The sequence below is a fragment of the Lissotriton helveticus genome, chromosome 11 (genome assembly GCF_964261635.1).
Source record: "Lissotriton helveticus chromosome 11, aLisHel1.1, whole genome shotgun sequence".
Classification (NCBI taxonomy): Eukaryota; Metazoa; Chordata; class Amphibia; order Caudata; family Salamandridae; genus Lissotriton; species Lissotriton helveticus.
Window position 1 is genome coordinate 967,701,208 of NC_136072.1, and position 26,108 is coordinate 967,727,315.

Below are 26,108 nucleotides of genomic sequence, written 5' to 3' on the forward strand. Positions count from 1 at the left end.
TATTTTCCTCATTTGTAAACAAATATGTGGGTTATAATTAGAATACGGCATATATAGGTTCCACTTCGGACACACAACAGCCATCATTTCAAATTCTTAAGAAGAGTGTTTCTACATTCTGCATCCTTTTCATTGATGAATAGTTGGCCTCTGGGTATACAGGTTTATTGTTCAAGGTTTCATTGCCACAGTAATAGGAAAACATCAGCCTAGGTTAATCTTCTAAACCCCTGCGTGTTTTTCAAAGCTGTAATGTTGTCAATATGAGGTTGTGTTCGTCGTGCGAGCGTTAGATGGAGAGGTCGCCTGTAAGATCATGTGGAGTCCAGGGTTGTCTGTCCCGTCTGTTCTGCTGTCCACCTCCAAAAGATAAAACTTGGCTGCTGTTCTCCTGTTGCTGAAGAAGATGAAATACTGACAGGAACGATAACAGGAAAGTTGATACGAAGATAGTTCTAAGTGATTGAAAAACCAAATATTGCAAAAGCATTCTCTTAAAAGCATCTACTGCTAAAATATCTACCACAAGTAAGTGCTGGTACCTGTATTTTTTCAGCCAAAGGTTTTCACAGGTTACTGAAAAGGTGATCTTCAAGCAAGCTAGGCAAGGTATTTACAGATAGGCAAAAATGTATGATTTTTTATTTTGGATATCTTTATTTATTGGCTGCGACAATTGTTTAGAACAAAGGTTCTTTACACTGTGCAGATTGGGTACTTGGACAACCTTATGTATAGTGTTTTATAAAATTAATTCAGAGTAATGTCTTGATATATTTCCAAAGTGCCCAAGACAATTGCTTAACACAACATAATGTGGCAACCCTGAAGAATGGGATGGGGGCCCCTGAGTTTTTCATATCTCATAGAAATTAATTGGTTTTGGGCTTACCGGGCCTCCTTGAAGATTTGATGACCCCTTAATGTGTTGGATTCCCTCTGTGTCACAGGGTATTCAGGGCCTGTGTTATGCCCCTGGCTCAAGATGGGAAATAATTTCTTTAAGGAAAATAAACTATTTTTTTAATGAGCCCTGTCTTAATAAATGTAACTTTTAATGCAATTAGGCACAGCCAGAAACTATATTCAATAATTGATAAGGAAAGCACTTATGTGAGAAAAAAAAATCTAATTTGTTTATATGTCTTATGCCTCCTCCTCAATAGGTTCATGATATGTGTGAGAAAGTTCGATTAAATTCGTGGCCATACTCATTGTTTTGTTCTCATGCTCCTGTTTTTTTTAAGTCTGCGCACTCAGGCACTGCTTTCCAGTCATTAGTGTATGTACTCTGAGCCTTAAAACATGGTAAAGTTGGCTAACAACTAATTGGCATATTTACCTTGCCAGTAAGGCCATAATATACGGTGCTGAAAATACACCAATGGCATGGAAAAGTTAAATGTCAATGCGGACTGCAGCACATACTTTGTCATCCACCAGACTGACAAAGGAACCTTGACTTCAGTTGCCTAGATTTTAAATGTGGGACATGCAAGAATTTAATGTTGGCAAGTACCGATAGGGACTAGCCACAAAAAGCTATTTTCACTGTGAAGAGCTATAGCTGGCCTATGAAGAAAAACAAATGTTCAGAATTGTATTGGAACTCACCTCAGAGGTGATTAAACCATTCAAAAAAATATTTACTAAAAATTTTATTAATTGCTGAAGTTGAATTTTTTATAAATATTTAGGGAAAGTCAATTTTAAAAAGTAGCACTTAGCATTAGCATTAGCCTGCTGTGAGATGGACCTGTCAGTTCTTCTCTCTTAATGAGGTGTGCAACTGTTCCCAGAGTAGGAATAATGGCTTAGACCGTTTCACAGGAAGAGTTTGGTGCTATATATTTGACAGATATGAGCTCAGGGAGGACCGTTGGGAAGGGTCCAGGTACTTCAATAACTTGAAAGAGACCAGGTTGAGCTCTGCCCATTCATAGTTAAGTGTAGTGGGGGACCTGGAAAAGAGAAGCTTTTTGTTTTGTAGGCTCTCTGCAATCAGTTTGGGACCATCCCAGTGAGAGAGGGGGCTAGTCCCAGAATCAGTTTGGTGAGGCTGCAGAGGCGATAACTGCCTACTTCCCTAAACACCCCTTTGGCTTGCATACAGGAGCCTTTCAAGGGCAGAACAATTCTGCTTTGTTGAATTAGCCTCTGAATAGTGCACTGTGGGACAGTTTTCAATAAGGCAAACAGATGTGCTGCAAAAGTGGGAAGGTCTGTCCCTGGGAAAATGTTTCCCAATATTTAGGGAGAGTCTAGAAGTGACTCCCACTCACTGGTCAGAAAAACCTACAAAGCTGGCTCCTCAACCACAGCTCATCAGAACACTCTCTGGACTTTCAGAAGAAAATAATAGGCTGGGACCTGCTGTTTGAGGCCTGTGTGGAGACCTGAAGAGCTGGGCCTGCTCCCACTTGTACCGATTCTAGGAAGAGTTCTCCAAATCTCAGATGGCTGACCTCTTGTGTGGTCACAGGGAAACAACAAGCTGCAAGAAGTATTTTTTTAACTGAAGGGCCTTGGACTAGACCATGCTCTTTGCCTCTTCTGGAGTGAGTCTTGGCAACTTTGTGATGTCCCTAAGATTGTGGGGATCTTAGAAGAGAAGAAGAGGAGCTGCTTCAATAACTTCAAAAAGCTAGGACTTAAAAAAGTTTTGGACTTCCAAGACTTCCAGACTGTCAGCATGACCTCATAGCAAAGTTGTCCAATTTTGAAGTGACATTGTTGGACACAGCTTCCGGATTTTGAACTCCATATTAAAAGCTATGTCCAAAGGTAGAAATCTGGATGTTGCTGGCTGCATAATTTGAATTTTTCCCACTATGAGCTTTTCTTGCCAAAACCAATGGCTTCAGCAGGACTTTGTCCAGTTGCTAACTGGCTCTGAGATAACTTTGGAGGACACAGCTTGCAAGCTAGGCCCACTGTAGGATTTTCAGTTCCATTTCAGACACCAAGGGGGTCATTAGTATGGCGGGCGGACTTGGTACGCCCGCCATTCTCCTTGGAAATGGGACCGCCCGCTGAGGGTGCGGTGGTCCCGCATATTCCATTAGGATGCGCCTGCTACACTGGGGGGCACATCCCACATTTGTAACATTGCAGCTTGCGGTGCTGAAAGCACCACCCACCGCAATGCCACAAAAGCAAGTTGTGCCTTTCAATGCACAACGTGACAGGCACCGCACAGTGCCTGCCACGTTGTACATTGAAATGCAGGGGAGTACCATAGGTACCCCCCATGTGCACCCTCCAACCCCCAGAATCCCCGGGGGCCTGCTATGCGTCCCCAATTGCAAAAAACGCCTGCCTTTCCGTAGCGGCGTTGCCACCACGGAATGGCATGTCCCCGCTTACATGCTAATAGGGATGGCGGTGTCTCCTAGACACCGCGGCGATCATTTTAGCAGCTTTTCTGCCCGGTCAACTCTTTGACCAGGCAGAAAACCGGCGGACGGTCTTTCCATCCGCCAGGGTCCCCCTGCCATGGTAATGTGGCGGGGGGAAATACTAAGCGGGCGGAGGATTTTAGCGGGCGGATCACCGCCACCATACGGGCCGTGGCAATCTGCCCGCAATACTAATGACCCCCTAAGTCATAAGGTAAAAACTTTGACCTTGGCAATCCTGCTTTGTGTATTGGACCCTCACTTCATTGCAGTCAGTCTGAAATCACACCTAGGTCGGTCCAAGTCAATAATGAATAGTGACTACTGATTGGTGCTTTATTTTTTCTTGGCATTCTTCTGCCTTAAATGTTTAAAAAACGTGTACCTCTGATTCCCCTTATTGGATTTTTGTCCCTTTGGTTTCATTTTTCAAATTTGTTTCATTTTTGTTTATTGGTAAGGGAGTTTCATTGTGTAGTGGTTGGACTTTTTAACTGCTTTCCTACTGCTAAATACATTATATATTTTCCAAAGTTGAGCATGTCTGCTCTGTGCTTTAGCTGGTTGAGAACAGGATTACATTATCTTAACAGTGTTTATGCTGATATGTTTGAGGTGTTATTCCTTATAGTGGATTCATATCTACCCCAATCAATAACCCACTTTCTTACAATATCAAATATAAGCTATAGCTTGTTTTTTTCTTTACCTGCTTTATTCCTGTTCTACTTCTCTTAAGTTGCATACAGCATTTTTAGAGTTAATAATGTGATTTCCAAAGCAATATTGGCAACGCATATTAGTTACAATTATTTGAATACTCTCATTTTGGAGACATGGAGGATGATTAGATATCGGACATATATGAGAGAAGTAGCCAGTTATGTTACATTAGGACAATGAAAACATAAGCGATAGGCTCAAAATAAAATACACGTTTGCAGTGTCAATATCAATGATCTACCTCATTACATTTCACATATCAGAGCTATATTTTAATACACTTAGAAAAAATATCAGTAACAGAGAAGCAACAATGATGAAACTGATAATTTATTTTTAGGTTGCACTTTTGCATGAGAGAGTTTGTAAGGTTCAGTGAAAAAGAGCGCTTGTTTGCTTCCTAGTGTTGTTCCATAGCCTAACATGGCTGCTTCATTGAAAACTAATGACGTGGCAGCATATCAGGAGAGCCCACCAATAAGCTACGATGCTATTTGCTTATACTTTTTTATTCACCTTCGCCACGTGAGCCGGCAGCATTATGACCTTCTTGCTCAATGTGACATCATTAAATGTCCACCAAAGATGGCCTAGTAGAAGATTTGTGATGTAATTTGAGTGTGTGTTATCTAGAGACTGCTTCATGTATCACCCATCACTCAGAGAGGTAACAATGATGCACACTCTAGATGATCCACGCTGACGTACTGGAATAATTGTAAAGGGATTCTCTTCCAAAAAGATAAGCGGAAATCAATATCAAGAATATTCTCCTGCCATCTCGCATGAGAAAACTCACTTTATTTTATTTGAGGAGATATTTTATTTATTTGTTTGTTTTTAAACGGATCTTGCTTTCGCATTGGCTCCTCCAATGAGCCCCTTCAATGTGCCTCTGGTTTCAGTGGACGTTTTCACACTTATATACAATGTATGGTTGAGTGTCCAGTGCAGAGCAGCTATGGCCGGCATACTCAGGCTCAGTGCTGCAAATAAAGATACACATGAATGAATCTGACACTGAAGTGAGAGGGTTTTAAATTAGTTGGGAAGGTGCCTGTGCTGTGGGACTATGAAAGAAAATATTTCTTTTTCTAAACAAGCATTTGCAATGCAATAGTTCTCTGCATTTATGAGAGTTTAAGCTATTGGCATTGTAAATGAAGATACCTTGTATTATCTGTTCTGATAATTAACACATAAATAAAAGGCATTATCATTTAGAATGCTAATAACTCAAACTCTTGTAAATGAGAGACCTATTTTATTTCAAAGAAGCGGGCGCTATTGTCCCAGGCTGCTTGGAAAGTGAAAGCACGTATGGCGCGCTGCATGTTGCAGGATAGCATGTAGTGCCTGCAGTAGGAAAAAATCTTTAAAGAAATTAGGTGCATCTGCATCAAAATAGGCAATTACAATTCTTTAATTGCGATTTTTAAAGAATCGCAATTAAAGAATCACAATTGCCTATGCATGTAGGAATCGCAAAAAAATGTGTGATTCCTAAACATTCCTTAATTGTGACTTGCAAATTGAGAGTCGCAATCAAGAATTGCTAACCATTCATTGCTATGGGCCTAGAAGCCCATAGGAATCAACGGAAATTGCATGCGCAATTTGCGAGTACCAAATAGGTACTCGCAAATTGCGCCTGCAATTTCAAGGGTGTCAAAAGCACACCCTGTTGCACCCCTGAAATTGCCATGTGACCACATGTTGCACACACATATGCTGTGTGTGTGTAACATGTAACTTTGAAAAATGCACTTTAGTGCATTTTTCAAAGTATTTGCAAATTAACGTCCTGTTTCATATGACGGTAATTTGCGACCCCCAATAGCAAAATCGATATTTCAATTTGCTTCATGCATTGCATTTAAGGAATCGCAATTTGGGATTCCTTAAATGCAATTGCAATTTTAGTAATCAAAATGATTGCAATTACTTACATTGCAATTTTTGCATTTGGGATGTGCAAAAATACCGGTCGCAAAGGGGCAGATTATGCAAATCTGCCCGTTTGCGACTGGTTTTTGCCTTGATGCATCTGGCCCATAGTGCTTACAGACTAAATAAGACATACAGTGTAACAACAGAAGAGGGCCAGTCCTCATGGGAGGTTACAAATGAAGACAAGGTGGTACTAAGGAGGGGCTAACAAGCCCATTAATGAATCAGAAGCCAGCATTTACAGAGGACAGTGACAGAAGTCAATGAAAAATATGGGCAGAGGGTAGGCGGAGCTCCAAGTCCATACTCGAATACAGCATATCCCAGAGAGCAGCGCATGTGCTGCCCAGGCTCGACCTAAAATGGGAGCATTTTTATTGCTGCACGAGAGGTGTTTGCAGCATGCCTGCCTTTAGCGGATGCACATATGTGTGATTGTGTTATGGCCTGGGCCGGCTCTAGGGCGGTGCGATCGGTGCCACCGCACCAGGCGCTGCAAACACAACAATGATGGACAGAATGTGGATCAATGTCACACATTCAACCCAGTCAAAAGATCTGGGCCCAAATCCATCGTTTTTCCACTCCACACCACCCTGGGTTAGACAATGGCAATATGCAAATCAGCACTGACCCTGTTGCCCCATGGGAACAGTCCAGTCCGAACTACAAAAGCCATGTCCTTCCCAGAACAGAAACAAGCATCCGAGGACCGGCCCGGTTTCGAGGTAACACCTCCCATCAGCCCGGCTAGCTTGATTCCAGTGGTGTGGAGTGTCTGGGACTCACGTCTGAGCATCCCCAGTACACTTAGAGCGGTAACTGCAAACACAACAATGATGGACAGAATGTGGATCAATGTCACACATTCAACCCAGTCAAAAGATCTGGGCCCAAATCCATCGTTTTTCCACTCCACACCACCCTGGGTTAGACAATGGCGATATGCAAATCAGCACTGACCCTGTTGCCCCATGGGAACAGTCCAGTCCGAACTACAAAAGCCATGTCCTTCCCAGAACGGAAACAAGCATCCGAGGACCGGCCCGGTTTCGAGGTAACACCTCTCATCAGCCCGGCTAGCTTGATTCCAGTGGTGTGGAGTGTCTGGGACTCACGTCTGAGCATCCCCAGTACACTTAGAGCGGTAACTGCAAACACAACAATGATGGACAGAATGTGGATCAATGTCACACATTCAACCCAGTCAAAAGATCTGGGCCCAAGTCCATCGTTTTTCCACTCCATTGTCTAACCCAGGGTGGTGTGGAGTGGAAAAACGATGGATTTGGGCCCAGATCTTTTGACTGGGGTGAATGTGTGACATTGATCCACATTCTGTCCATCATTGTTGTTTTTGCAGTAACCGCTCTAAGTGTACTGGGGATGCTCAGACGTGAGTCCCAGGCACTCCACACCACTGGAAGCAAGCTAGCCGGGCTGATGAGAGGTGTTACCTCGAAACCGGGCCGGTCCTCGGATGCTTGTTTCTGTTCTGGGAAGGACATGGCTTTTGTAGTTCGGACTGGACTGTTCCCATGGGGCACAGGGTCAGCGCTGATTTGCATATCGCCATTGTCTAACCCAGGGTGGTGTGGAGTGGAAAAACGATGGATTTGGGCCCAGATCTTTTGACTGGGGTGAATGTGTGACATTGATCCACATTCTGTCCATCATTGTTGTTTTTGCAGTAACCGCTCTAAGTGTACTGGGGATGCTCAGACGTGAGTCCTAGGCACTCCACACCACTGGAAGCAAGCTAGCCGGGCAGATGAGAGGTGTTACCTCGAAACCGGGCCGGTCCTCGGATGCTTGTTTCTGTTCTGGGAAGGACATGGCTTTTGTAGTTCGGACTGGACTGTTCCCATGGGGCACAGGGTCAGCGCTGATTTGCATATCGCCATTGTCTAACCCAGGGTGGTGTGGAGTGGAAAAACGATGGATTTGGGCCCAGATCTTTTGACTGGGGTGAATGTGTGACATTGATCCACATTCTGTCCATCATTGTTGTTTTTGCAGTAACCGCTCTAAGTGTACTGGGGATGCTCAGACGTGAGTCCCAGGCACTCCACACCACTGGAAGCAAGCTAGCCGGGCTGATGAGAGGTGTTACCTCGAAACCGGGCCGGTCCTCGGATGCTTGTTTCTGTTCTGGGAAGGACATGGCTTTTGTAGTTCGGACTGGACTGTTCCCATGGGGCACAGGGTCAGCGCTGATTTGCATATCGCCATTGTCTAACCCAGGGTGGTGTGGAGTGGAAAAACGATGGATTTGGGCCCAGATCTTTTGACTGGGGTGAATGTGTGACATTGATCCACATTCTGTCCATCATTGTTGTTTTTGCAGTAACCGCACCAGGCGCTGACTTGGGGTGGGAGCATCATTTTTGCAAGTATATTTTCATTTTTAAAGCAACTGCTGCCGCAGACCTGAGGTTTATCTAGTGGAAGTTTTGAATCGTCCTAAGAAAGCGCAAAGGGTGCAAATGCCTTCTGCTAAGAACGTGTACTATGCTGATAACAAAGTGCATATAATGTAAATAGGTCAGTAGGCTACTGCTTCTGTAAGAGAGGTCTTTTTGTAACTTTTTTATAAGTTAAAATCCTAATGATATTAACGGTCATCAAAGAACTGCATGCAAATTGCAAGGTATATATATGTTAGAGCTAATTTTTTTCAAGTCAAGTAAAAAAAAAAGTATTTCGGCTATATAGCCATAAAAGCACAATTAATAAAAACATACATATGAAGCCAAGCTTCTATTGCACAACAATGTACACAAATTAGAGACAAATACAAAATATCCTTAGGGATCTAAAAAGAGCGGTAAAGTGCAAAGTTATAAGGTATTTTCAGGCCCAGAGACCATATATCGCATGATAATCAACAACCGTAGATGCCAATTGAGGACAGGGCAGATATAATCACATCTTAAGAGCATTTAATACCAGTACAATAAATACATGTTAAAAACAATAAAAGAGATTAAAAAAAAAGCTAAAAATAGAGAAAGATCTTCAGAGCAATTCCTCTCATTGGAGATTGTACAAATTTAGATCAGCAGCATGATCATTAGATGGGCACGCTTGGGTTATTCCTGAGCTCTGGTTCTCTATGATGCCTCTACGCATGCACCATATCGCAAACAAGAATCTAGAAATTGCAAAGACAAATAATGGCTGTGACTCATATTTAGTAGGCTTTTTTGCCTCAGTGTGGTATCTAATTCCCATATTTCTACACAACCAGAGCACCCATTTGGACCTTGGCCTTCTATAAGCAGGGCAGAAGAGAAGAACATGACGTTCAGTCTCTTCAGTCAACATACACCCTGGGCAGTTCAATTTGGGGCCTCCCTTCCATTTATTTGTAAATACTCTAAGGGGGAGCACCCCATGTCTAAATTGCAAAAACAATTTCTTGGCAAGAAATGGTTGAATATTGTCAAGTGCTGGTTCTAGCATGTATTGCTGTTTGACGTCCAGAAGCCTGGAGGTCAGAGTGCATGTGTTGGTGCTCTGCAAGAGTGGGGCTAATTTATGTTCTTTAAAGGCGAGCTGAAGGGTTTTTATAGAAATAGAGGAGCAGGTCTCCTCAGGTGTCAACCACATGTTTGTCCTCCCCAATATATGGCATTTATTACAAATGTAGGACAACTATGGAATGTTCCCTGTTCCTAAAATGGACATAACATCCTTCAATTCCTCCCTGTAATTTAATAGCTCAGGCGTGCACCATAAGCGGCGCCAAAATAGAAGCGGAGGGGAAGCAATTATATCGCTAATCGGGCCGATACCCAGGTCCATCCTTAGTGGTGTTACGGTAGTGCTTTTAGGTAAGCTCAAGAGTTGTCTAAGGAAGGTATTCTCTGTTAGAGAGAGTGCATGGGAAGGCAAGAGCCCCAGTGTTCAGCTCCATAAAGTGACGCTCTCCTAGCCTGGGTTTTGTACATTTCTGCAGATGGTCCTACCACTTTTTGGGTACAGTTTTCAAGTACTTTTAAAATACCCCATAGATTGTGTCAGTTTTAAATTTGCTTTCTTTACTTGGGTCCCCCAATCCATCTTGTCATTAAGGGTGACGCCCATTTAATCGAAAGTAGATACCCTTTCTAGGGGCTTGCCTTCCATTTGTGGCTGTGGGCAATTACCAGTGTTTGCATGAAATACCATATATTTCGTTTTTTGGAGACTTATCTCCAAATCCCTCTTCCTACAGAATTTGCAGGACTCCTCCAATACCCGCTGCATACCCATTGGGATCTTGGACAGTAGCAGCATATCGTCCACGAGCATTAACACAGGTATTTTGCGGTTCGCTAACCTTGGTGAGTCTAAATATTTTATTCCCAGCAGGGTTTCAATTAAACCATTTAAAAAGAGGGAGAACAGGGTCGGCGCTAGCACACATCCCTGTCTCACTCCTTTCTCTACCGGGAAGGGAGCTGTCACTTCCCCTTTCTTACCGTATCTAATTCTCGCTTACGTATCCTGGTGCAGACGCTTCAGCTGGTAGCATAAATAGACTGGTGCTCCCATATCCTGGAGGAGGCCCCAAAGCTGATCACACTGCACCATATCGAATGCAGATTTAAGATCCACAAAGGTTAGGTAAAGGCTGCCACCCTCCAAGAACACTGTTTTCCAGTGGATCAGTTGAAATCTGAAAATCTGGTCAATAGTTGCGATTTTACTCCTAAAACCAGCCTGCAAAGGTGTTAGAATGTTTTTTTCATCAATCCAAGACTGCAATCGACCCAGGAGAAAATGGGCAAATATATTTTGGGTCACGTCAATTAAGCTTATTGGACAATAGTATGCCGGGTGGAGCGGGGAGCCTTCTTCTAGATAGGGATAATTTCTGCACCTGCCCAGGTTGGGGGTAGTGCCATCCCTTGGAGGATAGCGTTAAATGATACCCATAGGTAGGGTGCCCACACTGATTGTTCGTTCTTAGATAAGTCACCAGGGTTTCTGTCCAGCCCTGGTGCTTTTGTTGGAAGCATTTTACCCAATTCTGCAGTAACCTCCTTTATAGTACAGGGAGGGGCAATAATATCCAGGGGAGTGTTATTACATGTTGAATCCCTAACAGGTATAACTCCATCCGAGGGCCTAGAATATAGAGTTTGGAAATACGACCTCCAGACTTCCTCCCCCAGTGTCAGTTCAATTGCCGAGTTGCCTTTGGACTTCCCAGTTCTCACTATGTTACAAAAGCCTCTCATATCTCTATTATCTAGGGCTTTTTTAATTGCTCTCCCATGATGACTTTGCTTCAGCGGAGTTTCCTGCTGATCGTCTGTTCGTGAGTGCCGCGAGTGAGAGCGGCAGCAGCAGCAGGAGCGGTCCGCAGTGCCGGAGCTCGGAAGGAAGGAATCTTCCCGAGAGATCGAGACCGAGCAGCTCCCCTGAGGCTGCGCGGTGCGGTGAGGTGCGGTGCGGTGAGGTGCGGCGGATCACTCCTCAAAAAGCCGGCGAGCCAAGCCCAGAGCCACAGAGCCCCCACAGAGCCCCCGAGTGACTACCCGGCTCCAAGCTCTGAGCTCCGGCTCCGGCTCTGACCTCAGGGCCCCAAACTCTGAGGAGACAGGCTTCCAGCCGCCGACCCTGGAACCCCAGAGTCGTGCCGTCTGGTCCCCGCACCTGCCCCCACCACCAGCCGCCAGCCGTGGCACGCAGAGAGCAGTGAGTGCCGGGAAGCGCCGTGGGTGCAGGCGGAAAGCGGAGCAAGGCAGGGGGCCCGGTGGTGGAGTAAGGGCCCTGCCCACCGCGTACGCACAGCCACGCTCCAGATAGCTCCTGTAGTGGCCTCCACGGCCGAAACCGTCCGGGTAGGTGATGTACGCGAAGCCCCCATCTGGTCAAGCTGCCAGCCTGCTAACCTGTGCATATGGTCCTCAGACCCATTGAACCAAATCACCGAGGCCCTGGTGGGGGGGGGGGCGCTGGCGGGGAGCGGTTTGAAAGGCATAAGAGCAAAATAAAAAGAGAGAGCTGAAGACTGAGTCAAGTCTTCACCTTACACACCGCCTAGAAAGCCCACATCGAAGCCACTTTCAGTCAAAAAAACCTACAAAATGTTCCTGCCAGGAAAAAGGCACACCGCCACATAGCGATAGTGTGACAAGGGCAATTAATCATCTGTATCCATACTAACAACGTTGAACTTCCCAGCAATCCTCTAGCAACCCCCAGCCGGCGCAAGATTTTATTCAATCCAAGGCCTTTAGTTGGCCACGGATTCAGCTAGGCCTCCTTGCCCACAAGTGCAAGAAAAAACGAAAAACGAAAAAAGATCAGGGCCGAGGATAAGCCGAGGGCCGTGCAAATGTGATCGGGGACAGTTCGCCAAGCGGCGACAGGCAAAAAAACAGGCAAAAAAACTAATAAAAAAACTAAAACCAAAACTTCAAAAGAGGAGGACTCCCCTCTCAATCAAACATCAAAGGGAACAGGCCTAAAGGAAAGGTTCGTCTCAGTAACTACCCCGACAACAACAACACCAAGCCCGAAGTTTAAATCAGGGATCCGTAATTCTTTTTTCTAAAGGACCCAATGGCGGCAATATACGCCCCATCAGCAGAAGCCTCCCAGTTGCCAAGTCCAATCCTTCCTGATAAATCACGAGTCATTGCCCCACAGACACCAGTCTACCCCAACAACACGTAAATACAAAATATATACCAGCGTCTAAAGAGTAGAGAAAGAAGGGAAATACTCAACAAAGCCCAAGATTCAACAAGATATAACATACAATTTATGTGTATGGATTCCCATCACTCACCAAGCCTGGCGATTAGCTTCATCATTTGGGTATCCTTTTGAAAAAACTGACATTCTTGCTCCATAGATATCAGAGCTCTAGGATGTCGAAAAGGTATGGTTACCAAGATGAGCATAATGTAAATAATGGAGTGTATGGGACAAATATGAAAGTGCATTGCAAGCGTGAAGTGAAAAATATAAAATTGATGCGTGAACAGACTGTGAATTTTATTAGTGTCTGTCACGATCAAAGGTTAAAAACAGAACTGAAGGACCAGTTTTAACAAATAGCTGTCCTAAACAGAAGTGGTCAACATGTTTCAGCACTTGACGGTAAAAATGAACCATGTGCTTTCATCAGGACCTCTATAAATGATAAAGCTACTGCTGTTTCAATAAACCCAAAAGTTTCTTGAACAAGGAAAGGATATGATGTGAGTATGATGTCTCACAATCCAGAGTTCCTCATGGACTAACCAATGATCTGTAAAAAAGGTGACACAATACACAAATGAATCTAAGGATAGAGACTTACCAATCGCTCTGTAATTATGCGTGGTAGAAAGTTTAAACCATCACACACACACCCAATAATTGGGGCAAAACCCCCATCTTACCTTGTGAGTATAGAGGACAAAGCCTCACCCCACCTGGCAACAACTCAGGATAAAGGAGGCACCGCTCTAAAAGGAAAAGTGTGACATACAACCTTCAACATTAGAAACAGAACAAATTGCCAAGGGTATGAGGCATAACTCCCTTGACTCATGCATCTACACACTCTCTCTCATTGGGCAACACTGGTTGTTAACTATATTGTCCAAATATGTTACTTGTCTGTTGGTAATATAGCCATAAGCGCAAAAGAATGGTGGCCATAAACCTCATAAAGGTATTCGTGTCGCAACAGGGTAAGATGTGATCATAGCTATTAAATCGCCACACCTGATGTGGTGCTTGTGCTATAATGAAATTGTCAACAAAATCACCATTGTGCAGACATATACAAAGACTCTATTAATAACTGAGCATATATGTTTAGGATGTATGCTCACGGTAATGAATCCTAACCACTGATATCTTGATGCAAGGTTTAAGTCAAGATTAAGACCTTCATGATGGTTCAAAGCTACAGTAGCCTAGCAGCCACTAGCGATCTCTAAAAATAGTAATAAGGCAGCGCATGACCGCAAAAGAAGCGCTTTCTCTTACCTCTCCGTCGGTACCTCTGACGGTCTTCAGAGCCGTCGGGGAGGTACCGAACGGAAGGGAAATACTAGCTAAATACACCTCTCTTCTTCAGGCAGCCTACCACGGTCTTCCGTGTTGGTTGGCGAAGTCTCGGTATCTGCGAGAATCCCGCCGAGATCTCGCGAGACTACGCCAAAAACTACTCAGTAACGTAGGGAATAATGGGATATGTCGTAAACAGCCTTCGTGTTAATTAGGAGGGCATATACTGATAAACCATGGACAACAGAAGTTTATATCGCTCTTAATGGTTACATATTACGGGTATGTTGAAGTACTAAATTACAATTATAGTATTTATATGTAATACACACACTACGTGTGAGTTAGAAAGGCCTATATTAGTCGGTGAAGTCTCCGTATCAGCGAGAGTCCAAACGAGGTCTCGCGAGACTATGCCCAAAACTACTATATAACACAGGGAGTCATGGGATATGTAGTAAACAGCCGCCGTGTTAGTTTACAGGGCATATATTGATAGTCAATGGACAACAGAAGTTTCTTTTTGCTCTGAATGGTGCCGTATAACAGGCATGTTGAAGTACTAGATTGCAACTATTGGTATTGGTATGTAGTACATCGGCTCCGTGTTAGTTGGGAAGACCTATAATGATAATCGGGAGTTCCCTCAATATGCTCTATGTGCTATAAATGGTGTTTTATTCTAGGCATATTAAAGTACTAGTTTGCAACTGCTGAGATCCATCAAGGCAGATTGTAAATCTCAATAGCGCAAGGAATGATCACGTTAGTATTCAAAAGTAAGATGCCCAGACAAAGACCGATAACTACAATTAGGAGTGTACCCATTAATGTCCAGACTCTCTATCGCCCGATCCCATAGTCACGCCTCGTGGCTTATACAGATTTTTACTAATGCATGGCGTGTAAATATATGCTCGTTAAAAGATGGCAGCCCAGTAAGGCTAAATACAGGATGCCCTGATGCCGTTTAGCAAGGACCCAGATAGTGTGACTAATGTGAAGGAACTAAGAGTTCTTATATTAAAACTCAAGACCGAGGGAGCGGCAGGTCCAAACGGCCTTCCAACGCCATCTTCAAGAACGACCCAGAGTTTTGGTCTTTACATCTCTCGCCCCTAGTCAACGAGATTTACACACAGTCCAACATCCCGGCTTCCTGGAAAGGGAATATCATCCACCCCATATTTAAAAAAGGAGACCACCGCAAGCCGGGAAACTACAGACTAATTTCATTGATTGACGTTGAAGCCAAGCTCTACGCTTCTTGCCTATTAGCCCAGCTGCAAGACTGGATGGAGGAGAAAAACTTAATCCCCAAGTTCCAGACGGGTTTCAGGCAAGGGATGGGTACCACAACAAATCTCGCTATTCTAGCACTCCTAATCGAAAAAGCACAAAAAAAGAAATCACGGCTATTTGCCTGTTTTGTAGACACAAATCTGCCTTTGACAGAGTAAGCAGGAGTCATCTCTGGAAGAAATTTAAAGTATGGGGCTTGCCAAATTCAATGCTCAACGCCATCATTTCCCTGCACACGGATACTTGGGCAAGAGTCAAGCTGGGCGACGGGTTCAGCACAACCCCAAGCATCCACACGCAACGAGGCTTGAAACAAGGCTGTGTCTTAGCTCCCAGCCTATTTAATTTGTTCCTATCAGACATTGCACCATACATCGAAAAACCCGATTCCCACCCACCGAATTTGGGCAACGAGTCAGTCGTCATCCTACAATACGCAGATGATATTGTTTTGCTGAGTCAAACTCCTATTGAATTACGGAGATCGATAAACAATCTTTCAGCTTATTTGGATCAGGAACAACTGGAGCTAAACAAAGATAAAGCCAAAATGGTTCGCTTAGTGGACCCCAAAAAAACCAAGTTCAAATGGTCGGCTAAAGGGGCAATTGTGGAGGAGCAGCGCTCATATAAATATCTGGGCATAGCAATCGGGCAGGGCGGATCTTATAAAGAACATAAATCAGCCCTAAAAGCAAAGCTCAATCATTAATCTATGCGTATAGATTATTACGCAATAAAGTGGACAGCCCGATTTATACACACCTGTTAAAAGTAATGGCTGCCCAAATTCAGCCCAGCCTGTCCTACGGTCTGGTCCCTTGGTGCGGCAAGGAAGCGCACTTTCTGAACGAGCTTCAGATAAAGATCTATAAGGCTGTTTTTGACTTGCCAAGATCTGCCTCGCCTTCCCAGGTCAGATTGGAATTCGGCCTTCACCACCAGAAATTCCGGGGAATGAGCGGCTTTATTAAACTCTGTTATAGATTCCGCTATTCAAACCCGGGTACCCTGAACAGATTATGCTGGGATGAAATTAAGCTCCAGTTGAATCTCGAAACATCAAACTCCTGGGGAAGCTTTTGGAGAACATCTTTGGCTGAGTTGGAACTAGAAACAGCATGGGAAAACGGGGTAGACAGAGCAAGCTTTGGCAAAGCAGCAAACATCGCAGCAAAAAAGAAATCCCTGCTGGCCGACAAGAAGGCAATCACCAAGCGCCGGCATGGGTGGACAGTCATTAACTCCTACAGAGCTCTAAAGCCACAGGCATATTTATGTGCCCACTTTAGCTTACAGCTAAAAAAGAGCTTAATAAATTTTCGATTGGCCGTGCACGACTCAAAGGACCTGTATCCATCTTGGAAAAAGACCACTCAATCAGAGATCTGTCGATTATGTGGCTTTAAACAAGAATCTCTAGGCCACCTATTATGTGCCTGTCCAGCAGTTCTAGTCCAGAGGAGACAGCTCTTAAAACACATCTTCAAGGATCTGAACATCCGTTCAAGCCGGCAAGCGGTGATATGCTGGCTGGAGGGCACGTCCAACATCCTGGCCTGCCGGGGGGTCAAATTCATGGCAATGGTTAGTAGACTTTTATGGCAAGCCGACGAAGAACACACACAATAAGTGGTCTTACGCAACCACATAAAAGCAGAATCCTCATGAGCGGCCGCAGGCCTCAACAAAAAAGACAGCTCAGGAAATCATAGCTGAACATTGGGGCCTTAATAATATCATCGCTCTCCTCAAGGGGTCCGTAGACTGGGAATCTTGACGCTCTGAGTTTTAAATTTTAGCCCCTATCGGTGCTGTCTTATGTTGTCCAATTGATAGCCCGCCTTTCTGTGCTCTAGCCAGGAGACGGGGGGGGGGGGACTACATTGGAACAAAGTCAAAGAGCAAAAAAGGTTTTATGTCAGGAGAATGCTGTTAAAGTAGAAATTCTTACTCACGTATTTTAACGCTAACCATTTTGTATCTAAGTACCCGAACCACAGGATTGTGCTAAAATCATGTGCATTTTAAAACGGGATTGTAATGACTTCTCTTAAGTACATTTTTATCCACTCCAGGGGGGTATTGTAATGATTTTAATTAATCAAACAATAAAAATGAATTTTATTTGAATTTGACTTTGCTTCAGCTACAAAAAATTTTATATTCAGCCCTGGTTTCTTTGGTAGTAGTTTGTCCTTATTTTTAACCGCTAATAATAAAGTGAGCTTATCATCCCTGCACACTTTATTGTACCAGGTGTGTCTATTTTTAGGATCTTGGGTGATTTTTTATTTCTCCATTGTTAGAACTGGCTATTTCTGCTAGGCTAAGGCTGACGCCAAAGCCAGGCAGAAACCACCATTCTAGTCAGGGCGAGGGAGTCACACGCCAAGATAACCCCTGCTCACCCCCTTGGTAGCTTGGCACGTGCAGTGAGGCTAAACTCGGAGGCGATGTGTAAAGCATTTGCGCCAGCACACAACAGCAACAACATCCTAGGCACACCACAAAAGGAACTCCACACAAGGTTATATTAAAATAACTTTTGTATTGTCAAAACATATCAGATAAAAATCACACATGTACATTGTGCCAGCTGGCACGGGCAACATTCATAAGGGATTATGTACAGGACAGGGCCACATGGGCCACTGTCAGAATCAACACTTTTAGAAATAGAAATAGCACTTATAGAACTTAGAATTAGTATAGCAAAACGAATAATAGTTGTAAATCACATCCAGTAACTACTGGGGACAGGTAAGTACCACCTACGCAACCCTAAACACCTTAGGAGAATGTCACGCAGGGGACTAGGACCTCACTAGGACCACCTGTACTAAAAAGAACAACACCCTAAGTATCACACAGCATTTAGGGGTCTAGGAAAGAACACATTACCCATGATGCATAAATATACATTCAGAGGAGTAGTAAAGGGAAACACATGATGTATAAACCTACACATTCAGCGGTGTTAAGAATAAAGCACATGATGCAATAAAAATACATTCAGAGGTACCAGAACAATGCAGTAGCGCAAAAGTCACATGATGTCTAAAAACATTCAGAGGTGCAGGAATAACACATGATGCAAGAAATCACATTCAGAGGTGCAGATAACCATACAATCGCGCAAACCCTACATAAGCCACCACCTGTGGCAGTCCCTAGGCCAATTGGCCTTGTTGGGGCTAGAATGCCCTGAGTCTCAATGTCAGGGCGCGCTGCCATGCAGCGCCAGTCCAAGCACAAGCCTAAATGTAGCAGGTGCCCACTACTTGCTGGGCACCTGGGAACACACCAAAACCTAAACGGTGCAGCTGCCCACTAATTGCTGGGCAGCTGGGAGTCCAAACTGTGACACGGTCCTCACTGACCCTTAGGCGCAAACTGCACCCACGCTGGAGCCCCACAGGCTCTGAAGACACACGTTGGAGCCACACAGGCTCTTAAAAACAAACATGGCCCCTCTGAGCCACACAGGCTCTCTAAACAATGATGCCCTCACGTTGGAGCCTCTCAGGGCTCTAAATTGCAAATGCCCTTGAGGAGCTTTGTGGGCTCTAGCCAACGTTGGGGCGACCCACTGCCATCCGGGGCCGCCCTAAATGCACCATAGTTAAATATGCCCCTACGAGCCTCTCTGGGCTCGCAAAACAAGATGAGGCCCCTTGAGCCTCTCTGGGCTAGCAAAACACGTTGGGGCGACCCACTGCCAACCGGGGCCGCCCTTGAAGCCCTCGTGGCTTCCTACTGATAATGAGCGCGAGCTAGCGCTACTGGGGGGGGCGGACACCGACAATGTGTCCCGGCGCCCCTCCCTTGCTCCTGTCCCACTCACCGGTCGGTCAGACGATCGGCGGTTCTCCTCCTCGGGGGTTCTCCCTCCATTCGGGGAGCCTCGCGGTGGGGGCAGGCACCGGCAATGTGCCTCGCGCCCCCTCCGCTCGTTTCTGCAGGCCGCTCCTCTCGCTGCAGGGCTCCCTCCGCTCACGGGAGCCCTGCAGACCAGCCGCCATCACTCTTCCTCCTTCCCCGGGCCGGCAGCCAATCACAGCGCGGCCCGGGGAAACTTCACCTGGCAATCCCGGACCGGCCAACCAATGGCAGCACGGCCCAGGGGGACGAGCCCCCAACAGCGGGCCAATCCTAGCGCGGTCCCTTCGGTGCTTCGTCTCGGGCAGTGGCGGTGATCTTCGAAAGCAGAAGCAGCAAATGCCGGGTGGGCACCGGCCTCAAAAATAAAGCGCTCCCAGCGCTAGGGAAGTCCTCGGCCTCGCTGGTCATGCTGGGTGGGCACCGGCCTCTGCAACCAAAGCGCTCCCAAGCGCCAACGGGCAATCCACGGCGCTCCCAGCACTAGCAACCAGACAGAGCGCTCCCAGGCGCTCAAGGAGACCCACAGCGCTTCCAGGCGCTAGAAACACGAATCAAGCGCTCCCAAGCGCCAGCAGGCAGCAAAGAGGGTTCAAGTAAAAATAAAGCGCTCTCTAAAGGGAAATGCAGTTTCTCCATGCTGCAAAAGTCCCAGAGCTTCCCAGGGGGGCAAAGCCAAGTCCCCCCATCAGCCCAGGCAGGGCAGAGGGGTCCCCCAGAAGTCCAGGAAAGTCCATCAGGAGTCCAGGGGCTGGGCAGGGCTCAGGGATTCCCCTGAGCCCCAGCAGCAGCACGCCCCTGGCAAGATTCAAGTCCAAAAACAAGAACATTTTGGAAGGGGACACAGCCCCTTCTTATATCCAGAAAAGTCTTTGAAGTCTTTGAAGTCTCAGTGTGAGAACCAGCTAGACTGGTTTAGAGGGAAGTCCCTTCAGTATCAGGGACAGAGGTGACAGTCGCCCAGCGGGGGGTGGAGCCAGCATTGTGGCGGGCAGGCACAGCCCTTCACTATCAGGTGCTAATCTCCTCCCACTTCCCTGGCAGCAGATGCTGCCTTTCATCCACGGGCTGACTCAGACAACCATCTGGGGGCTCTGCAGCCCCTGTCACACTCAAACCAGACAGTCAATCCACAAGCAGGCCCAGGCACTCCTGGGCCAGGCTCACCAGCCAATCACGTGCCAGCAGACTCACTACACAAATATGCCAACTTCTAAAAGTGGCGCTTCTAGACTAGACACATCCATGCCGCATACACCATTACGCAGCATTCATTCTCACGAGTTCACACATATCAAACTCGACCCTGCACTCCCCACACATCAGGAACTACCATGGGCATACATATTCCCCATTCATTCCTTTGGGAGGGCAGGTCACTCACCACACATACACAGAGAGCACACGCACTTTACACTGTACCACAGTGAAAAAGTGCGCAGAGGCCTAAAATCACCAACCTAGGTTCCCGAAACAGGCTAGGAAAAAGCAAAAAGTCTCGGGGTGAACCTGCCAAAAGGGCCAGGTCCAACATCCATTATAGAAATATGCTGCGAGTTTAGAGAACATTTCCTGATGATTCTTGCCTATTTCCAAAAGAGAATCTGAGCCTTGGTCATTTGCAGACACTCGAAAGGCAAGTTCCAGGTGGGGGGTAATTTGTTCATACAGAGTGGCCACTTTTTCGGTTGACTGTACAAATGTTCCTTCAGTTGCTACCAAGTTTGGGGCAGATTGTACAGGTAGATTCTGATAATACTCGAGTATTGGGAGTGTTATTTCTAACACCAACGGGTTATGGTCACTTTCACAACGAGTATTAACTACAAAATCTACGATTCTGTGCCTTAACTACACATCTACCAATATGTAGTCAATAATAGATGTTTGGCCCAGCTTGTTATAGGTAGGAGTGCCCAGACTGTCAGAGGGAAAACGGCCATTACATGCCCTTACTAAGAATTAAAGAAGTCATATGCAGGACTATGGGGGTCCAACCCCTTACCTGATATGTCTTACATTCAGGGATTGACCTGGCCGAGTCCTCCTCACTGGTGATAGTAGTACTTAAACCATTTAACGGTTCAAAGTGACAATTAAAATCCCCACCAATAATTATATGTGAGGACTCAGGCATAGTATGTAAAAATGTGGCCAAACAAACTGACCTCTGATGTCAGCCCCTGTCTCACTGGCCGAGACCAGATGTTAGTAATAGCAATTTTCAAGTTATTATAGAAAGTGAGGAGGACACACAGAATGTCAGGGGAAAGTGTGTCTATCATTTTAATATTACAACCCAAATGTATGCCAACCCAAATACAAAGGCCACCTGAGGGTCTCCCCCTGGGCCCCTGGACAGCTTCAGTAAAGAATGCAACATACCCCACTCTATATAAATCCTTCCTTGACCAGGTTTCCTGGAAGAAGCATACCTCATGTATCTATATAGTCTCCCCAATCTAGGAAGTCCATTTTTGAGTAAAGACCTGCTACATTCCAAGATAAGATCATAGTGTTCTGTATGGGAACCTCGTCCTGCTGTACTACCTGGTGAGTGGTTTTAACCTGTTCATGTCTCCCTACCTCATCCTGTGTGGTACGATCTAAGTAACCTAGAGGAATATCAGGTACACCAGGAGTACCAACTGATGGAATGGCCTCATAGACATTTTCAGTGGGTTGGTCACTAATCTCGGGTCTTTCTGGGGGTTGGATATCAGTTGACAGATTTTGGGCAGAATTCAAATTTGTATACATAGGCGTTAGTCAATCAACCAGATCCAGGGAACTAAATCGATTACTTACATTCCTGGCCTGTGTATGGCAAGATGCTACTCTGAGCTCGCGATTCCCTTTTTTTATAGACACTACCCACTCTATCTAACAGGGGGCAGGGAGGGTAAAAATAACCTAAGGGAACTGTCTGGATGCCTCCAGTCTCGATAGTTAGACCCCATTTGAGAATGTGTTGCACCACCCTTTTATCTCTGAAATTAATCAAGACACAGTCCCCCGAGATGTCTTTTTGTCTCTGCCCAAGTCAACTAACCCTCTGGGTGTATAGAATTTCACGATATACTGAGTGAGGAAGAGGTCTATATTTATTTAACCAGTAGGTAATTTTTTTTTTCAATTCAGGATATGTTTCCTCATGACCAGCTTCCAACTGTGGTACTGCAGCTAAAATTACCACATAGGGTGTTGATGCTGGGGTCAGGTCAATGCAGGGAAGAGTAGAGTTTGTCAATTTTGGCTTGGGTTGAATTGGATTACGGCTGTTGGCTATTACGGCTGTTATTTTTGTCTGTTGGTCATTTGACATATCTGTAATAGTCGTCACAGCCCTAGAATTTTGGGCGTTGACAGGGGAATGGGGCGCACTACAGTGAGAACTACTCAGTAACTGATTTAGTTGAGGTGGGCAGTTGGACGTAATGGGCATATTTGTTTGTACAGTATACTTCAAGCTTTCAGGGGGAGGTTGCTGGGCACAGGGAGGCAGAGTAGCCTGTGTTTGTTGAGGGGTAATTGCCCTGCTTGGGGATTTAGTAGATTCAATAGTATTCAGGGCAGCGTCCATTTTGGTTCCCCACGCATCCATAAGTGTCTTTAGTTTAGCAATGCTTCTCATTACATATTTAATTTCGGATTTTATAAGCTGTTCTAAGTATGACTTAAGCTCCGGTATCAGGGGTAATACCCAAGCAGGGGGCCCGGAGATTTTATTACCGCTTTCATCCGAGGTTTCTACCCCTGGAATTTTGTTTAACACTGCCCCTGGATCCAGTTCAGTTCAAATAACTTTATTCGATTGTTAGCATTTCAATCATAAAAGCACAAGTTGACAAGCATACAATTAAAAAACAAATAATCCATTCCATTTATAAGCAAAAAGTTATATAAACAGTATAAGACAAGAGTAGCAGGCAGAATATACACATTAAAAATATAAATAATTATAGCAGAGATAAAAAATTAGCATTATGCCTAACAACAGCAACATAATTATCCCTCCATACTTTTCCTGAATGTAATTGCTAATTTCAGGAAACTGCATACATGTAAAGTGCAGTCACAATTCAGGAGTGGAAGGTAATAAAGTGCTGGTTTGATCTGTGCAAATTTCAGTTCCTTGAGGCATGGTTTTAAGTATAACTGTCCCTGGAATATGCTCCACATGTATCCCTCCCTTACGATCACTTGTTTTCCGAGGGGCTCCTTTCCTTTTTGCCCTCCCACCCATACCCGCCCTACTAGTACTCGTTGGGGCTGTGATGACTTGTGCAGGAGGCAATTGTAGGGAAGTAGAAAGAGCTAGTGGGAGGGACAGATCGGGGGCTTCTGTCTCCGTGAGTTGTGAGGTAATTGGGATCCTTGGTGTTTGTGAAAGGCATCTCTCTGTACGTTCTATTTCACTAGAGACTTGTTCCAGCATTCTAACAATAGCAGTCGGTTGGGCAGTGGGGGTTCTGGTAGGGGCTTTCTGTCTAGTGGTAGGCGAGGGGGGTACTTTTCCCCATAATTATTTTCTATCTAGGCCAACCAAGTCCTACAACAATACCAACTGATATAAATAAATCAATGGGCTACAACAAAACAAAACACCCCATTAATTTTCAATTAGCATAAAAACCAAGTTCATTACTCTCTTATGCCCCCAGAGTCTCAACCCAGTTTAGTAATGCTCAGTAGGAACAAGTATCCATACAATAGTACTCACAACAAGCTGATGAAAGGGGGGTGGCCCAGCCCATCCTCGATCAGTCTCGGATTCGCTCAGACGGGCCCACCCTTGGCCCGGGCTTTGCCCGGGCACGTCCCACGTGGCTGGGGCTCTGGCCCCTTTTTAAGCGCCTCCTGGCGCCACAAACGTGGTGCGCTACGTGTGCGCTGTGAGGAATGCTACGATATGGAGTTCCTGGCAGAAGCTGTGGGCTGGTATGGATGTTGCCTTTCGCCGGCCTGGTGACGTTTTTCCCTGTACCCCCAGAAGCAACAGCAGCAGGTAGGGCAATGACAGCAGAAGGAATATCATGGGCTATGTTTTTTTGCCCAGTCTTTCATCATCCTAATCTTGCAAAAAGGGTTCATTTGGGTAGAAAACAATTCTTATTATTAAAGAGAAACCCTAACAATGATGCTACATTTTAAATTCAGAATTTGTGCTTTTCCAGAATAAAGGCTCTTAAACTTTATTGCCTATGAGTATCAATGACATGTCACTCTTACACCTTGTAGTCCTGTCTGATGTAAAATTTACTATACACTGATTTGCACACGTGTGTGATGTAAAGTGCTCTGACACCCTACACTGGTATGAGCGGTGCTATAAAAATAAATTGATCTGAGAGACAGAGGTTATGGAGACTTGAGGGGCACTGTTAAAGTGTGCTAATTGGGGTGGGGCACCAACAGACATTGTCGATCAGGGCGCCACCAGTGTTAAAGCCGGCCCTGGGTATGGCTGGACTGTCTTTGTGTGTTTCAGTGCGACAGAGTGTATGGAAGATGAGAACGCAAAGGGGCGAGCACCCAGGGAAGGGTGAAGACTGAGTAGGCACAGATCCCACAGACAGAAAGCGAGGGGAGAGCAAATATGAGCTTATGAAAGAGCAGGGAGAAACTGAAACAATCGTTTGCAATGCAATAGGTCTTGCATTTGTAAAACTTAGAACAATTGGCGTAATAAATGACAATGTTTTCTACTTATGTTTTTTTTCAGTGGAGTTATTATTTAAAGAAAAAAGTGCACTTCGTCCTGTGGCGTTCATGTAGTGAGACGGCACGTTAAATATGGAACCACTGGGTTCTAGGTGCAGGTGGAACTCAACGGATCTGGTTGCAGCCGGTTTGAATATTGGACAGAGGTTCCTGAGCTTTGATCAGGTCCTCAAACATTGTGAATTAAAGACATTTAAATTATGACTACTAGTCACACACTTCCCTTGTCCAAGCACGTATACAATTCACAGAGTATCTGCAGTTTTGTTAACTATAGGCAAAACTGGTGATGTTAAATAAAGCCGCTTCGCCATGCTGTCTTGGGAGGCGGGAGGGGTCTGAAAGTGCAGGTGATGTTAAATAAAAAAAGGCGCAATGAAGTGCTGTGTTGGGAGGCAGGAGGGGTCTGAAAGTGCTGGTTATGGTAAATCAATAAAGGCACTTCGCCATGCTGTCGGGAGGCCAGAAGGGTCTGAAAGCGCTGTGTCATTAAATAAATAAAGGCGCATCGCCATGCTGTGTTGGGAGGCGGGAGTTGTCTGAAAGTGCTGGTTATGGTAAATCAATAAAGGCACTTCGACATGCTGTTGGGAAGCCGGAAGGGTCTGAAAGCGGGTGTTATTGAATAAAGGAACTATGCAATGCAGTTTTGGGAGGTGTCTGAAAATGCAGGTGATATTAATTAAATAAAGGTGATACACTGTGCTGTGTTGTGAGGCGGGAGTGGTCTGAAAGCACAAGTGATTGTTGTGCCCTGACCTTTTGGTGGCCACCAGAGGCCTAGGTGATTGGTGTCCTTGCGCGGGGGCTGGCAGCGCCGCAGCAGTAAGGACACACCGACACAATGGCACTGTCGGAAGTGACGTGCTCGAGCGCGCGCACCCCTTTTATTGTACGCCGCAGGCCACGCCTGGCCTGCGGATGTATGGGTGCGTGATGAAACTAGACCGCTAACAGACACTACATCCCTCCCCAACTTACAATTGTTTTTTTTTTCAAACAGATAACGAGATAACAGATTCAGTCTTACAACATGTCATGTGAGAGCGCCTGGGTACTTGCGTGTCCATTGATGTTGGGCTCAGGGCACCAGCCGGCAGGCATAGTCTTTCAGCATCTGGCTCGGTG